General features: G+C 42.9%; 1 non-coding gene across 1 annotated transcript; it reads right to left on the bottom strand.

Moving 5' to 3' along the window:
- Positions 1 to 1,576: 1,576 nt before the first annotated feature.
- Positions 1,577 to 1,649, bottom strand: TRNAK-CUU (transfer RNA lysine (anticodon CUU)). Its single transcript has one exon. It is a non-coding gene; the product is annotated as a tRNA-Lys (tRNA).
- Between the last annotated feature and the right edge of the window lie 2,918 nt (positions 1,650 to 4,567).

Below are 4,567 nucleotides of genomic sequence, written 5' to 3'. Positions count from 1 at the left end.
ACTGTTAAACTGTACTGGGTCCCTCTTTCCTGTGCTGGAGCCTATCAAGACCTTGTAGACAGTGAGCTGGGACTGTCACAGGGATCACATCATTTCTTTCCCTTCTATCACAGATCACAATCCTGCACTGCCTGTTGTATATCTGTAGATTTCCTATATTTTGTTTGGTGTTCTAGTGGTTTAAGGCAGGAGGATACATCTGGTCCTATTTCCTCCATATTGACTGAAGTGAAATTCCTGAAAGCCTTGGGTCCTCTTCTTAAAACAAATCTAATCCTGTAGCTTCTCTTCTGAAAAGATTTCAAGGACTTCTTTGGCAATCACTTTAGAAGAGTTAATAAATGAAGGAGGAAAGGGGCCTGTGGGTGTCTCTAAAGACAGAAGAAGCTAAAACATGTCCTTTAGAGAGCCAGAAACAGTAACAAAGTCTGAACAATTACAGGTGCTAACTCAGAAGCTGGGGGAGGTTGGGGAGGATTACGACGGCAATGGAGTAAATGATGGCCCAGGGTCCCAGTGTCTTGGACAGAGAGTCCTCTGCCAGAGGCCACAGGTCTGACTAAAACAATATTCCACTCTGGCCATTCCAACTATATGGCTTCGTGCCCCCCTGCCTATACATCCTTCATTGCATGGAATGTGTCCAAGAATATAGTGCACAGAAATCATTTTTACTATGTTGCCAGGTTCTGGAAGTAGGGTGGTGGTTTTCAGAAAGAATTAGAGAAATAAACTGGAAACATCTTCTTCTGCCTCCAAGACTGACAACTGAGAAGAGAGAAAGACAGGCAAGACTTTATTGAGATGGACCTAATCAGTTGGCAAAAAGTTGCATGGGTGGATGAGGTCTTAAGCTGTCTGCTATGGACTAAATTGTGCTCCCTCCCTAGATTCCTAGGTTGAAGCCCTAATCACCACTGTGACTATATTTGGAGACAGCTTTTAGGGGGTAATTAAGTCAAATGAAGTCATAATGAGGAAGAAGAGAGAGATGGACCAAGGGATGGCACCTAACCACATAGTTAGGTGGTGGCTGTTGGAAAGCCAGGAAGACAGGTCTACCTAGAACATGAGCTTGCTGACACTGCAATCTTGGACTTCCAACCTCCAGAACTATGAGAGAATTACTTTCTGTTGTTGAAGCCACTGAGTCTATGATATTTTGCTATGGCAGCCGAAGCTGGCTAAGACACTCTTGGAGAACCAAGTAGGTTCAGGAGGGGACCTCTTAGGAGGAAACTCATGCTTTGCTTCTGGGTGATTCTTGGGGCTGACAGAGCCATGTAAGCCACAATCAGAGACAGAGAAGGGCTCTCTGCTCTGACTGTTTTCTGCTAAAACTGTTTACTTACCAGGGAAGGACCATTGTAGTTCTAATGCTTTTGACTTTCACTTTGGGTTCTGGGAAGATCTGGGGCTGCCTTGGGTACCTAGGAGGGTACTGGCTAAGGTAAGAAAGATACTGACATTTACTGAGGATTACTACGTACTGTGATGTGCCAGACCATAAAGACTTCATCTTATATCATCTTAACAGCAACCTTCATTTTAAGATTTTATTTTTAAGTAATTTCTACACCCAGTGTGAGGCTCGAACTCACAACCCTGAGATCAAGAATCACATGCTCTACCGACTGAGCCAGCCAGGTGCCCCAACAGCAATCCTCATTTTCTAGCTGAGGCTCAGAAAGGTTACATGCATGCCCTCAAGTTGGAGCTCCACCGTAAGATGAAAGAGATTCTCAAGCTTTGTGGGGACAGTGGATGCCAAGTTAGAAGGCTGACCCCAATCTAAGGCAACATAGAGAGAGTGTGCCATGTACTTGTACCTGTCATAGTGAATCATGGACAGAAGAATCTTCTTTGGAGAGCTTCACATACTGTTACAGTGTAATTTTCAAAACGTTGTACAAAGACAGCATGAACAAATGTCAAAGATTTTACTTAAATCATTAATGAGGAAACTACTAAGAGAGTAAAGCTGGTGCAGAGAGCATTGGAGGAATTGGGTACTTACAGGCAATTACAAAAAAGAAATCAATAAAAGAGGTTGCTAGATTAGATACAAAACTGGTTTTAAACCATAACTTTTAAGGTGATCTTTTCTGCCAGACAGAAATCATTTGCATCTCTACCAGACGCCCCCTCCAAAAAAATCTACACGTTAACATATAATTTCACAAAGTTTGGGACCATTAAACATTAGTTTAAAAAAAGGAACCAAACGAAGACACACTCCTCTAGACAATTCAATGCTCCTCGGTGGGTTTGTGAAGCAATGCCCCAGTATGCCATCAAAAGGCTGCTTGGGTCTTATTTCTAAGTTTGGGTTGATTGTTTTCTTAAAAAAACACAGTAGAGGGGCGCCTGGGTGACTTAGTCGGTTAAGCGTCCGACTTTCGCTCAGGTCACGATCTCACGGTTCGTGCGTTCGGGCCCCGCGTCGGGCTCTGTGCTGACTGCCAGCTCAGAGCCTGGAGCCTGTTTCAGTCTGTGACTCCCTCTCTCTCTGACCCTCCCCTGCTCACGCTGTCTCTCTCTCTCCTAGAAATAAATAAAACATTAAAAAAAAACACACACACACAGTAGGAAATCTATTTTCAGTGCCAAGGGGTGACAAGGATTGGGTACATGTTTTATGGGGCCTGTAGCTTATGTAATATTGGGGTCTCTCTTTTTTAAAAAAATGCAAAAATATCTTACTTTCTCAAGTCTTAAAAATATATATGAATATGAGAACACGGGATTTACAGTTCTCCAGGGCCTAGGGAGGGGCTATGCACAAAAAGGTCCCTGAGGTTTAAGCTATATTCACTTCATGGTAAATTGCCTCTGCCTTTGACCATAGCATTATTTTGCATAAGAATAATAAAGCAGTTGGTATAACAGATATGTATCGCCAGCCTAAATTCCTATGATTTCTTTGTGTTACCTAATACTGTGGATCATGTTAAGATCATTTGTTTCACTATTTCAAGTTATTAACATGGGCATATCAGTTGGATAAATTCTCTTTGGGCTTGCAACTAGTCTTTAAAATTTTTATACAAAGAGGGCACCTGGGTAGCTCAGTTGGTTGGGCCTCTGACTCTTAATTTCAGCTCAGGTCACAGTTTCATAGTTCATGAGTTTGAGCCCCACATTAGATCCTTCTTGGAATTCTCTCTCTCTCCCTTCACACCCACCCTGCCCCTCCTCCTCTAATAAATAAATTAATTTAAAAAAAAACCTTTTTATACCAGGAAACACACCCAGGCATTGAATTTTCACTGGCCAAGAAGATACAAAGGGCTAGTGTAAAAAAAAAAAAATGGTTCATTTGTGTTTAGTCCATGTTTGACAGGAAACTTTCTGAATGAATGTGTGTTCTTATCAGACTCTCTTCTATCGGCATCTACTACAGAGTCTTCTGCCTTCATCAGCTCAGTTCCTTCTAAGCTCTAAGGTCCGCCTTTACCAGAATAGTTCTTCGACCTTTTGATGGAAACTTGAGGTTGGGAAGGAGTGGAAGGAAGAGAGAAGGGAGATACGAGGAGAGAATGGGAGGCAAGTATGTATACATGTACTGAGCGCTTCCTGTGTGCCAGGCATCATTCTAAGAGTTCTGCATGTATTAACCTACCTGAGGGGGTGCTACTATTTATATTACAATATATTATTACTATTTACAGTACAAAAGAGAAAAAATGATTAAATAACTTTCTCCCAGGTGTAGCCAAAATCTACATGTATGTGTTCCAGAGCAAAGTCCTGTTCAAAGAAACATTAAAGATTTTTTTTTTGTAGAGGAAAACCTCTGAGTCAAAACACAGAGTTTGCATCTACCCTTATTAAAATCCATTGGCCTCTCCTAGTCTCTAATTCCCTGTGTATTTGGTTTCAAAAGACAAAAATCCAACTCAAACCTTCTCAAGTCAAACGGGTGACTAGAAATGTCTCTCTTCAGGTATGGTTGGATCTAGCACCTTTAGTGATGCCATCAGAACTGTGTTTCTCTCTCTACCTCTTGGCTCTGTTTCCTTCTCTGTGATGGCTTTTTCCCACTGCTATGTCTCCCAGACTGCTATGGGAAATCGCCTCCGGCAGCTCCAGGCTCACACAGTTCCTACAACTAGAAACCTCAGGGTAAAATAGAACCTTCTCTCTCTCTCCCTCTCTCCCTCTCTCTCCCTCCCTGTCTCTTGGTGTCTACACATCGTGTCACAAGGAAGGCCAGTGCCCTGAAGGATTGAGACCTCTGGCTGGTCACCTAAGGCCACAGGGAGGTGGGAAGGTCTGAGGATAGGTTAATCCTTCCAGAGCCACATGAGGTAGGAGAAGCACAGTGCCCCAAAGGAAAAGGAACAAACCATTACAAGACAAAGGGGCAACAGCAATCGGGTAAAATCAACAGCCATCCATTATATCCTGAAAACTCTGCTCTCCCTTCCCCCTGCTGACTCAGAACTCCTTGTCATTCATGCTATTTAGAAATAATCACCCCACACCCCAACAGCCCCACACCCATCTACCCAGAGCTCTCAACAGATTACATTTCTGCTTTGCTACTCCCCACTTCCATGGCTTC

Source organism: Crocuta crocuta, unplaced genomic scaffold (genome assembly GCF_008692635.1).
Source record: "Crocuta crocuta isolate KB4526 unplaced genomic scaffold, BGI_CrCroc_1.0 scaffold54, whole genome shotgun sequence".
Lineage (NCBI taxonomy): Eukaryota > Metazoa > Chordata > Mammalia > Carnivora > Hyaenidae > Crocuta > Crocuta crocuta.
The sequence above is the reverse complement of the archived record's forward strand: the minus strand, read 5'-3'. Positions and strand labels throughout refer to the sequence as shown.